Below are 13,758 nucleotides of genomic sequence, written 5' to 3'. Positions count from 1 at the left end.
TGTGGCTCGTGCACCCTGTATGCATGCTGGCTCGTTATCACACATTTAAGGGAAAACAGGCTCTCTCGGCTTTATATTATTTCTTTCTCCCTTTTTGCAAAGGAGAAAAATAAGAGATGAGCTTAGGCATCTCATTATCACCTTCTTAAGGGGTCACCCATTCTTCGCTTTTTAAAGTGCATTTGCATTAGGACAAAGGGCGAACCGCGCGGCCGCCTCGCAACTGCGGAGTGAGAGGCGGGAGGCCGAGCCTCCGGGGTGGGGTGGGGGGATTAAATAGGTGTGAACCGCGGCTGTTTGTAACCCAAGAGTGATTAGTGTGAAATGCGCGCGACCCCCTCTAGGTGATCTCTGTCCATCTACAGTCGGATCCGACAACTGGTCGATATAAATTCCATGTCAGTATAATGACCAGATATTCCGTTCACAGGTAACTGTGGCACTTGAAACAAAGAATTTTGAAAGAATTGCTTAGCGTTTAAAGCGTCTTTGAGTTCATGAAAAGCGCTATATAAAATAAATGTATTATTATTATTATTATTATTAGAGTGGATTGTCTTAAAAACGAAGAGTAGTTCATAAACGGGCTAACTTTTTTTAAGGTGGTCGTTTATGATTCGCCCAACAGCTTCGTTTACATACTCATAACATGGAATATATTTCTAAACAGTCTACTTAGTATTCACAATAAGCATTTATTGAACATTCCAACATGGGTAGAACTAACAGGTAATTAAAACTTTATTTTTATTACGTTAAAAGTCCTCTCAACGTTAGTGGTCTGACAGTTTGCTGGACAGCAACGCTAGCCGCTATAAACGGCTGATAAGCTGCGCGTGACCACATATGAGTTTCAGCGCAAGAATACACGGGTCCTCCTTAAATCGGAAACGTGTTTTGCGGGATTTCCTCGCAACGACTTCGCCTCTGAGTCGGGGAAACCACTCGCGCTTTCAGCCGGGTGCCCTTCCCCCTCCTCTATCTCAGCTCGGGGGGAGGGGGAAGCCCCCTCCTTTCCGCGGGTCTCCAGTAAGCTATCTGCCTTGTTGTGAAGTAGGCTACTATACGAATTCATGCAAAGGAGAGCGGCGGTTGTCCGCGGGATTGCGAGAAAACGCATAACAACAACAACAGCAACAACAATCCGTGCACATCGTTAACAGGGGGGTCTTGCACAGAAGATAATAAACGCACGCCGGAGGAGACCGCGGGGACTGAAATGACCCCTTGCATCCCAGATTCCTGGAGAAATCGCGTGCTCTATCATGGAAGTAAGATGGAAAGACGTCTCGCGAGGAACTGGTCAATGTTTGGAGAGGGGGGAGGGGAGTCGGGCGATAACAATCTCACGTGAAAGCTACAATATTAGCGTATTTTTTATTTTGTTTTTATTTTTTAAACTACTATCAACTGATACACAGCTACATTATGGCAAGATTGGACTCGAATTGTTATTATCTTGTAACTATGTGATTAAAAATAAAAACGAGATGCCCTTAGATTTGAATTCTGAAACGGCAGAGGACAAACGTGCGTGTGGGCACCCATCTTTAACGAGGCGCTTCAGTGACAAAGTTACTGCATCAGGGCGCGAGATTCGAATGTTGTTTTGCATATGGTTTATTTATATTCTTACTCACACCGCGTGCAGTTCCTTATCGCCCCGACTGAGGACACTAAGGACGGGAAGAATTAATGTAAATTCCACCCAACTAACGGATGACAAAAGACGGCTCTACGGAGACGGCTATTCTTTTTTATAAAGGAACAATTATTTTTTTAAACTTACAATAAACCGATTACATGAGCCTACCAGCGTCGTCGAAACAAAGGACTGCATTATATAATTTTAACTCAAGTGTGAAGCCTGGCGTTGCCAAAAAAGGTGGGGAAACACTTGATTATTTCCCCTAAATTCCATATTGTATTATAATAACACGGTAAAGTGCCCTTTGTGTATATATCATATTAAATTTGCGTAGATTTATATAGATTTCGCATAATTATCCAAAAGTAGAAGTAGGCCTGCGCTCTGATTAATTTACCAATTTAGACGAGTTTACCAGCGTACTGAAATCCTTTCAAACGTGTCAATAGAAATATGAGTGTTTATGTTTGTAATTAAGCACTCGGGCGGAGTAGGCCTGCATTTAAACCTTAACACAATGAACACACAGTGATTTACACAAAAATAAAGAACGCAGGGTATGTGTGAACTAAAGTATACAAATATAGCTATATAAAAAACAAAGAACTAAGCTGATTGAATTGAACCGAGGGACATGGCTGACAGACTAACGATCGTTTGAGCCAGTTAAAGGCTGAGACGCTTATAATTATATTTTATCAAAGAAACATTTATTTGACCGATTTTTGATCATACTGGAACAGAAATATTTGTATTGACATGAAAAGAAACCGTCGTCGGTTGGCTCAGTTTAAGGAAACACCTGGTGTTAAAAACCAGCCTTAATAAATTAGCATTTAGGCCTATGCTGTCGCCATTGTATTTGAGGGTATATATATATATATATATATATATATATATATATATATATATACATATATATATACATACACACACACACACATTAAAAAAAAAACATTTTTGTCTTTGAAAAACACACTTAACTTTACTTTTAAAACACCGTCAAAACAGAAAATATAAAAATAAAGATAAAATGTCTCACCGCCCTTCGGACTTTAGCATTGAATAAGCTGCGATCGTTCGCCTCGTTTGGAAATCCCTCACAAAACAACACAGGACGCGTTCAGTTTGTTTCTTTATTAAAGAAACCAAGAGAATGTATTTCTGTTCGTAGGTCCATATTTGTCCAGAATATCAATGTAACGTTTCTTTTAAACTATTTCCCTGTCACTAGGCAGCTCTATAAAACCTACGCTAATATTATACAACCTTCATTAACTCATTATTATTATTATTATTATTATTATCATCAGAAACAGCATATTTATCTGACAGTTTCCTAATATGACAATAAAAAAACTTACGGAACTGCGTGATGCGTAGCCTATAAATGCGTAGCCTTATAAAGCCTGCAATTAATCTGGTAATTGAAAGCGAATTGATTTACCAAGCCTACTTCATTGCGTACCTTGCTTCTTACAATTAAATATAACGCATTTCACATATACTGCACATATATAGTGTATCTTTGCACAAACGTGTACCTTACATAGTGTGCTTCTGTTAGTGAGCAATTCGTGACGGTTAGCGATGGCTTTCTGTGTGCGTATCACCTGTCCGGGGCATTACATGCTAAAGAATGAGACTTATGACAAAATCTTACTATACCCCGACGGACAACGCCAATAGCCTAAAGGTAAAATGTCCTCTTGCGGTTACTGAGAGTGTAGCCCAGTTAATTTAAGATTGTTTCATTTTCATTCTTCAAACACAACTTTATCATTCCGCTCACAAACAAAGCGCGCGGCCCTGCCCTATGACACATAAACAAAGACAGGCAACGTCAACATTTGATTTCTGTGCAATTGTCATTGTATGCTTGCTGTGTTTTCACGGTAAATATAGGACAAAATAAAGGTATGAAACAGTTTCGTGTTGCACGACGTATTCATTTATGTCATTGTTTTTATTGATGTTTAGCGCGAAGCAGCCCTCGCGCGAGGGAACCACGTTTTGTGAGTAGAATTTTGGGGAGCAGTCGGGGTCGAAGGGGTACAGTACAACCTTATCCACCACACGATCAGCGCACACTTTAGGGATTTCACCAGAGATCTGACACTAGGCGCTTCATTTAGCCTAAATGGGCATTTTAGCAGAAGATTGTGTTCGCAGCTAAATCGTGCATACAGGCCATTTGTTTTAGCTTCATTCGCGAGTGAACCCACGCGACGCGTCTTAACGACAGCTTACACGTTTGTATGCCATTAAGGGGTAACTTATCTTGAAGTACTAAAATATTCAGGTTTACTTTTGGCTCTCAACGGCGACGGCACGTTTGATCGCCTTCTTGTTGACCAAAGTCGTCTATGCCCATGCGTTTATGTTCAAAACTTTAAAAAATAAATATCCGTATGAAATAAAATATAACCTCATAATACTGTTATTGTAAAGGAGTGATTAGCACAGATGTTAAAATCTACACAAGATGTATTCTCGCAGTGGAGGAAGATATCGTATGTCAAATTAAAAGCTTGTCCGCCCATCCGTCCCCCTTCCAGCTTAGGTGGTGGAGACATTCATATGAAAAGTAAACAACTGACATTTGAAACTGCTTTAAATAGTAAAACATTTACTTTAGAAATACGCTCTGTTTTTAAAATAAGTGTGTGCATGTACGTCATCGAATATATATATATATACACACACACACACACATATATATATGTATGTGTGTGTATATATATATATATTCGATGACGTACATGCACACACTTATTTTAAAAACAGATATATATATATATATGAAATAATTGCTGAAAGGCCTATACGCAACACACACACACACACACATATATATGTGTGTGTGTGTGTTGAGTAAAGGCCTTTCAGCAATTATTTCATATTCACAGCAATAATATTGACAGAAACATTAGTTACAAGTGTTCAGAGATGATGTTGATTATACACTGACCACTATGAATGTGGAATGAGATACATAGCTACATAAATGCATATTATTATTATTATTATTATCATTATTATTATTATTATCATTATTATCATTATTATCATTATTATTATTATATTAAAGCAATTAAGTTTTGATTTGTAGTGCCAAAACGAACTATAAATTCAAAAAAGCATTGAAACTGGAATATCAAATCAAATGTAATGATTCATTTTAAAGACCTTGGAGAGACGCGGTGACAATATGTGTTACATGTATGTCCCCTGGTCTGTCCACCTATTCGGCTAGAGCCTACATCATCATACCGTGGGTTCTGGTTTAAATGGCTAGTGCATGTGCCACCACGACCCACATTTAGCATTCTTTCACAGTTTTGCCCATTGTAACAAAATAAAATAAAAAATAAAACAATAATAATAGTAATAATAAAAAAATAAAAATAAATAATAATAATAATAATAATTATTATTATTATTATTATTATTATTATTATAATTATAAATAACAACAATTAAAAATTATGTATTTTCACATTTCTACACACGGGCAGCTATTTAGATAACATGGCAACAGACGGCGAGTCTTTTGCATACACTTTCCCAACTCCCGGAACAATGGATGGGGGAGGTTTTGCCCGTGGACAGTTTCCTGAAGTTAATTTAAATTGAACTGGACAGGGGAGGGAGCTTTTGAGTATGAAAGTGATGGTGATGATAGCATTTAACAATAACAGCTGTACTTCGAGCAAAGCTGAAATGCAAAACACAGGCTATTAGGAGAAAATAACAATATATTCTATGAGGGACACGCCATCGGGGCTTACGCCAATTCTGTCGATTTTAACGACAAGGGTTAACCTCAGGAGTGCTTTAGGGGATCCGTTCAAAAGTACACTTAAAATGCCTCTGCAGAAAACCACGAAATCTGTCCAGAGCCACGTTTCCAGTGGAACTCGCGTGCTACGTTTTATTATTCTTTAAAGGTGAGATCTGGGAGCAGTAGGTCAACAAAAGTGGGGGGACCTGACGTCAGATCCTGGAATATATTTCGAATGAGTAAACTGATAAATGGAATTAAATTGTTTTTAACTTGTTTTTAAATAAGGAGGACTGTTTTCGGAGACAATGGACCTGGTTCGTATGTACATGCGCTGTTACAAGGCTGACCCAGAGGGCTCGTGGCAGTGGGGGGTCAAAGGCCGCCTCGTGTCTCGCGCAGTGTTTTATGAAAAGAAACACTGTATCCTTACACCAGTGAGGTGGCCTGGTATTTCAAGTGAAGCCACGGAAAAACCCGCGTTTTCTAACAGTTCCAAAAGTTAAAAAAGCACCCACAAAATCGCAAGAATTTCATTTGTGTACATATAATAATCGCGAAAGAGATTGTAAAATATTCACGAGCCTACTTATCCTTCTTAAAGGTTTCAGATAATAATTATGATTTATTGTCCCTATTATTTTATTTATCATAATTATAATAATTATTAACAGCACAACAGTGATGATATGAGGCCTATTAAATTGTATGTATTGATGCAAGTCCATCTGTATTATTCTGACCTAGTAACCCACACATCTTTTCACATGTAAATACACCTCAACCCCCAATCAGTGCGTAATGGACAGCTGGGAGCTACAGAGGCTTCTGCCGCCTTTAAATATGTCAGCCGGATGTTTTAAAACTCGGGAAAAAAAATTCATTTGGAAAAAGCGTGATTTTAGTTGGTTTTTCTACACTAAGAGTCACACATCGAACAGACGTATTTTCTGACGAAGGGAACATCACAAAAAAGCTTTCCCTGAAAAAAAAAAGAATTGCGCACGTGCATGTAACCCACAACGAGAAAAAGCATGTGAAAAAGTGCAAAACCACTGCAAATTGCAAGCGTCGTGTCATGACATTTGGATGAAATTTAAATTATTTTCCTTTTTTTCCAGTTAACCTACACTCCCTAAGTAAAATTACAGTGGGGGTACTTTTTTGTTCATTGGGGAAATTTCCCAAATGTAGATCTACCCTGAAAGTACAATAATGCTCTATTTGGGTACTAGTAAGTACCCTTTACAAGCAAAAAAGGTCACAAATGAATTATGCATTGCTGACTCGGGGTTCAGTTTTATATACCCATAGGGTGCCACCCCAGTGACAGCTGTTTGCAACTTTTTGGGACTTTTTTCGTGCTTTTCTCAGTTAGACTCCATTCACTGGCAGTGACGCGCTGTATGGGTTGGGCAGTCACGTGGTCAGCACAGGCCAGAGGCATCGTTGTGTTCTTTCCCACCCAGGGAAGAACAGTCACCACAATACAGAGGCCTACCCTCCGCTTTAGAGTGCCGCGTGCTGCTTTTATGAGCTGGCTGGCTGAGGAGAAGCACTGCAATCTCATCTACTCATGGACTACTTTAATTATTAATATTGTTATTATTATTGTTGTTATTATTATTATTAGTATTATTATTAATAATAATAATAATAATTATTATTATTATAATAATTTCGTTTATTTATTATTATTTACATACTTATCTAGAATTTAAGCACCTATATGCAGGTTTGTATCAAGCGATTCGATTGGCTCACAGTGCAGTTACAACACAAATGTTCTTCATATGTTTTCCTGCAAACTACTTTACTGCTTACTTCGACCACTAGGCTTACCCTGACTGCTGCGCTAAATCGATCGCTTTGTGGCCTGCAGTGACGTAATTTTCACAAGAAGAACATTATTGTCACACGTGAACATTTACGAGGCTATAAATTATTGAACAATGCCTCTTGTAGGGCGCCGTCAAAAACGAACAGCTTTGTTTTCCCCTTTTATAATACAGGTGTGCCTGACAATTAATTGCGTTGCCCCGACACCTGCATTCTCTCAACTGTTGTTACTGTCTGGTAAACCAGGTCGTCGATACCTAAAACAAACACCACTTCATTTAAAAACGCGTTTCTTACTGCGCGTGCCGTTTCGTCTTCACGACCTTCACGTGGAACGCCATTTGACACGCGACTTAAAAGCCAAAAAAACGCTTCAATGGGCTTAAAGAAATACAGATTTGGGCCTGCACGTTTAGTGGAATTCACGTTCACATCTTAAATTTAGCAAAAATTACACATAAGTCACGCAAGTCTGCTCCAAGCGCCCTAAAGAAATATGCGAATCACCCACGTTCGAATTATTATTATTATAATTATTATTATTATTGTTTGTAGTATTATGTCAGAAGACATGGCAATGTGAAAAGGTTTATAGCAGGCTATTAAAGTTGTGGAAAAACGCATTGTGTTCTTTTAAGCTGAACAATTAAGATATTCATTAATTTATTTCGTTTTATAATGGAATATATATTTAATGCATCGTGTATAATACATTAAACACGTCAGTAGGGGTGAACGTAAAAACGTCCCGAGGGACATGCTTTAACTCGAGCCAACATTCTAATAAATTAGTCGCGCGTATTCTCGAGGACGCTATTTCTTTGCTGCAGTCGGAGGGATGTTTTGCCCGGATACTCCGCTACTGTGGGGGAAACCTCCACATTTCATATATGCTTTCGGCAGTTAGTAGGCGAGTGTGTCTGTCGGTCTGTCGGTCTGTCTGTCTTAACGTCAAGCAAATGCATGTTGGAAAGCAACGTCAGGCAAACACGCGTTTCCTCCGGGGACAGCACGCTCAGAGTTGAGCTGCTGGTTGCCATTAGCGGGGTGACCCGACTTGTGTTCCGGTCCACTGGTTGATTATGTGTATAATGCAGATTGAGACTTGGGGGGTTGAGCTGGATCGCCACAAGGGAGTTCTCCCCCCCCCCCCCCCGCGGCCACAATCGGGCAGAAAGTGAATCTCGACGCGGGACGCCGGGAACGCGATGAAACACGGCTGCAATTAAATGCCGTCTTCGCTGTGATTTACCGCCGGATGATGGACTGCTCGTTCTGCTGACGCCATAGGATCCGCATAAATTGCAACAATATGCAAAAAAGCAGCATTAAAGAATATGCACGCGCTTAGCCTATTAGGGAAAAGGCAAATCATTATTTACGGTTAGGCCGTACACTCCTCTCTCTAGTGTCCACTGTTTTCTGAAGGTAAGACATTAATCACACGCCCCCCTCCCCCCCCAACAAAAAATACACACACACACACACAGTAAACTTTAGACATGCCTGATCTGCATCGGTAATGCCACTATAATCAATAACAGTTGCGTAGCATCAGATGCAGACGCACAGTGCTGCTGTCCAGGGCCTGTAGGTGCAAAAATAATTTAACACATACTGACGAAGATAAACAGTTGGTGGTCCGTGAGAGTATTTCATTTAAACCACGTGCCAGCTTCTTGCATTATATGGTTTCCAAGAAGAAGAAAAAACTGGTCCGCGTTTCGAGTAGCGTAGCAACTTGGGCTACAAACTCTGACTTTCATTTTTAACCTCTAATTGAAAGCAGCATATGCCTTTGATCCGAAAAATGTGATTTCTAAGAGTGCCCCACTGCCTCTAACCGGAAACACGGGAACACGTAGGCTACAGGTTAAATACGTGGTGAAATAAATGTCGCGAAATGTCTATAAATTAGTTAGGGGAAAAAACATTTTTGTAGTGAAGACAATGGACCTCAGAGAAGTACTAAAATGCAGTTCTTTGCACAGCTATTAAGTTGTTTTTGCCACCCAAAGCTTCTCGTTAAGAAATGTAAACCTATGGTACTTCCGCTTTCCGCGAAACTAGCCAACTTCCAAGTGCTTGCCTACACTCTCCTGAAAACAACACATTCATTTCCAGCTCGAAGTCAATGTTCAATGTTTTATAGAAATAGTGCTTTGTAGATGTCAATGGTAAAAGTCTGACATTCATGCAGAAATGGGTAGATAAACCGCGAGCTCTCAAGAGCTTAGACTTACGTTAGAATTAACGTTAAATTAATACCAGTTCCGCCATAGGGGATGAATAACGAAATTGCGAACATTAGAATACATACAGAGGAGAACAGGCCATTCTGCCCACCTAGAACATAAGAACACAAGAATAGGGTGGATTCAGCAAATGTGGGACATCAGCAGAAGTGGGACACTTAAGCTTTGCATTACTCTGCTATGCACGAATCAACAGCCAATCAAAAAAAAATTGAATTGTTGCTGCAATAGTTACTGTCATTCAACAATTGTTTTTTTGGACTGACGTCTTTAAACATCACTGGTGCAAGTAAAAAAGTTTTCGATAGTCTCCTACTGAATCTACCAAAAAGTGTCCCACATTTGCTGAATCCACCCTACATACTGAGGAGAACAGGCCATTCTGCCCACCTAGAACATAAGAACACAAGAATACATAATGAGGAGAATAGGCCATTCAGCCCATCTAGAACATAACATAAGAATACATAATGAGGAGAATAGGCCATTCAGCCCATCTAGAACATAAGAACACAAGAATATAATGTGAGAACAGGCATTCTGCCATCTAACATAATAACAGTATACATATGAGGAGACAGGCCATTCTGCCCATCTAAACATAATAACATAAGAATACATAATGAGGAGAACAGCAATTCAGCCCTCTAGACATAGAGCATAAGAAAATACTGAGGGAGCAGCATTCAGCCATCTAGAACATAAACACAAGACTACATACTGAGAGAGAACAGGCCATTCTGCCCATCTAGAACATAAAACATAAGAATACATAATGAGGAGAACAGGCCATTCGCCCATCTAGAACATATAACATAAGAATACATAATGAGGAGAACAGGCAATTCAGCCCATCTAGAACATAAGAGCATAAGAATACATACTGAGGAGAACAGGCCATTCAGCCCATCTAGAACATAAGAACACAAGACTACATACTGAGGAGAACAGGCCATTCTGCCCATCTAGAACATAATAACATAAGAATACACAATGAGGAGAATAGGCCGTTCAGCCCATCTAGAGCATAAGAACATTAGAATACATAACGAGGAGAACAGGCCATTCAGCCCATCTAGAACATAAGAACACAAGACTACATACTGAAGAGAACAGGCCATTCTGCCCATCTAGAACATAATAACATAAGAATACATAATGAGGAGAACAGGCCATTCTGCCCATCTAGAACATAATAACATAAGAATACATAATGAGGAGAACAGGCAATTCAGCCCATCTAGAACATAAGAGCATAAGAATACATACTGAGGAGAGCAGGCCATTCAGCCCATCTAGAACATAAGAACACAAGACTACATACTGAGGAGAACAGGCCATTCTGCCCATCTAGAACATAATAACATAAGAATACATAATGAGGAGAACAGGCCATTCTGCCCATCTAGAACATAATAACATAAGAATACATAATGAGGAGAACAGGCCATTCAGCCCATCTAGAACATAAGAGCATAAGAATACATACTGAGGAGAACAGGCCATTCAGCCCAATCATCATTTACATTACATTACAGGCATTTAGCAGACGCTATTATCCAGAGCGATTTACAGAACTTTTACATAGCATTTACATTGCAACCATTTATTCAGCTGGATATATATTGAAGCAATGCAGGTTAAGTACCTTGTTCAAGGGTACAACAGCACCTACCTGGGAACTGAACCTGTGACCTTTAGGATACAAGACCAGCTCCTTACCCATTACAGTACATTCATCTACAGACAAGAGAGCATCAGGCCTGGACTTACACACCCTGAGGGTCTGTGTCTCTGTAAGTCCGGACAGCTGATGGATTTTCCACAGATGGACTGTAGCTGAAGCTAGTGCAACGCCGGTTAGCCAGGACTCTGCTGAGTTCTGGTTTGAGTTAGCAGCTAACGCCGGTTAGCCAGGACTCTGCTGAGTTCTGGTTTGCATTAGCAGCTAACGCCGGTTAGCCAGAACTCTGCTGAGTTCTGGTTTGAGCTAGCAGCTAACGCCGGTTAGCCAGGACTCTGCTGAGTTCTGGTTTGAGTTAGCAGCTAACGCCGGTTAGCCAGGACTCTGCTGAGTTCTGGTTTGCATTAGCAGCTAACGCTGGTTAGCCAGGACTCTGCTGAGTTCTGGTTTGAGCTAGCAGCTAACGGCGGTTATCCGGGACTCTGCTGAGTTCTGGTTTGCGTTAGCAGCTAATACCGGTTAGCCAGGACTCTGCTGAGTTCTGGTTTGCATTAGCAGCTAACGCCAGTTAGCCAGGACTCTGCTGAGTTCTAGTATGCATTAGTAGCTAACGCCGGTTAGCCAGGACTCTGCTGAGTTCTGGTTTGCGTTAGCAGCTAACGCCGGTTAGCCAGGACTCTGCTGAGTTCTGGTTTGAGTTAGCATATTTCACATGTGTCCCAGGTTGCAGCATGTAGCACTGGAACTCATTTGCTCTAAAATAGAAGGGAGTGAGTGGACAGAAGGGAGGGGTTGGGGGGCCCCCCATGTGCTGCTGGAACCCCAGCTGTGCATGTATGCTCAAAGGCACCATTGCCTGTAACAGGACTGTGAGGCTCCATGAACCCTATGATTGTTTGAGCTACTATAAGCTGTCAATCACTGCCTGGAACGAGACAATCAAAAAGCAGCTCTCTGTCGGCACAACGTAAACACTGTGACTGGTTGAAATCACGATGACTCTGTCCATTTTGGGGAGGAGGTAAAGCGCAGGTCGCGAGCCTGAAGGGTTTTTGCCCACATGCCCACATGTTTAACACACTTTGTGACCCCAGGGGTCGGCTCTGAACTGCAGCCACATGTCGCCCTAATTTGGCCTGAGCAGCCCAATCAGCCGAGCCGAGGCAGAACACGCTTTACAAATGAGAGACAAATGCAGTCACTTCCCTCAACCTGGCTGAGTAACGGCCTCCACATACCAGCGGGCCAGCTGTGCGGCACGCAGCCCTCCGATTGGCCGCTTCTGATTTCAGACCGTTCTCACTCATCTCCGGGAAACAGCGCGTTGCTCAAACTCTACAGGAGAGCCAGATCCCCAACTCCTGTGTCCCGCCTGTCCCCTCTGCTGCTTACTTATAGGAGGGTCTGTATTACAGCATAGACCATTATAAAAAAAACTCACCAGGTACACAGATCGGTGTTGTCATTTTGAAAGTTCTGTCACTCTGCCACTGATGCCTAAAATAATCCAGTTAGTGAAAACATCCCACTCTGATGCATCTTGGGAAAAACAGTATCATTACAGGGCGGGGAAGTGGATGTTGCTCTGTACTGTAACCACAGGTATTCTAATAAAAAAGCACGGATGTCTCTTGCCAATGACATTACATTGTGGGAAAAAAAGTTGTTGAAAAAGGCATCCCAGCACCACTTGATTGTCCCTGGAAACAGCGGAACGCCTGAGTTGGTGTTGAGAGATGAAATTTAGTTCATTCGGCATGCAAGGGAAAGATATTAATCAGATTTTCTCCCTCTCTCTCTCTCTTTCTCTGCTCTTTTTTCCTCCTCTTCTGTCAGGTGGAACGCAGAAGCCCAGGAGAGCCTTGTGCGAGTCTCATGCATTCTGAGCTCAACCCCACGGTGGGCCCATTTAATCCCTCCACAAATGTCCTGACGGCAATAAAATGATGTTTAAAAAGATCAGCGGCTCAGAGCCTTTTCATGCCCCCCGCTCGATTTAGTCACTGAGGCACTGATAAAGCACCCGTCCCAGCTGGAAAGGAGGGGTGACTCTGCTGGGGGACACTGTACAGGAGGAGGTGACTCTGCTGGGGGACACTGTACAGGAGGAGGTGATTCTGCTGGGGGACACTGTACAGGAGGAGGTGACTCTGCTGGGGGACACTGTACAGGAGGAGGTGATTCTGCTGGGGACACTGTACAGGAGGAGGTGACTCTGCTGGGGACACTGTACAGGAGGAGGTGACTCTGCTGGGGGACACTGTACAGGAGGAGGTGACTCCGCTGGGGGACACTACAAGAGGACTCTGCAGTGATACTGCTGGGGACACTGTGCAGGAGGAGGTGATTCTGCTGGGGACACTGTACAGGAGGAGGTGATTCTGCTGGGGGACACTGTACAAAGGAGGGATTCTGCTGGGACACTGTACAGGAGTGATTCTGCTGGGGACACTGTACAGGAGGAGGCTTGCTGGGGAACTGTACAGGAGGAGGTGACTCTGCTGGGGACTGTACAGGAGGAGTGATTCTGCTGGGGACACTTACAGGA

General features: G+C 41.7%; 1 long non-coding RNA gene across 1 annotated transcript; it reads left to right on the top strand.

Moving 5' to 3' along the window:
• Positions 1-823: 823 nt before the first annotated feature.
• Positions 824-13,550, top strand: LOC135249464 (uncharacterized). Its single transcript, XR_010328683.1, has 3 exons — positions 824-1,271; positions 3,629-3,663; positions 13,047-13,550. It is a non-coding gene; the product is annotated as an uncharacterized LOC135249464 (long non-coding RNA).
• The last annotated feature ends 208 nt before the right edge of the window (positions 13,551-13,758 follow it).

This window comes from Anguilla rostrata, chromosome 2 (genome assembly GCF_018555375.3).
Source record: "Anguilla rostrata isolate EN2019 chromosome 2, ASM1855537v3, whole genome shotgun sequence".
Taxonomy (NCBI): Eukaryota; Metazoa; Chordata; class Actinopteri; order Anguilliformes; family Anguillidae; genus Anguilla; species Anguilla rostrata.
The sequence above is the reverse complement of the archived record's forward strand: the minus strand, read 5'-3'. Positions and strand labels throughout refer to the sequence as shown.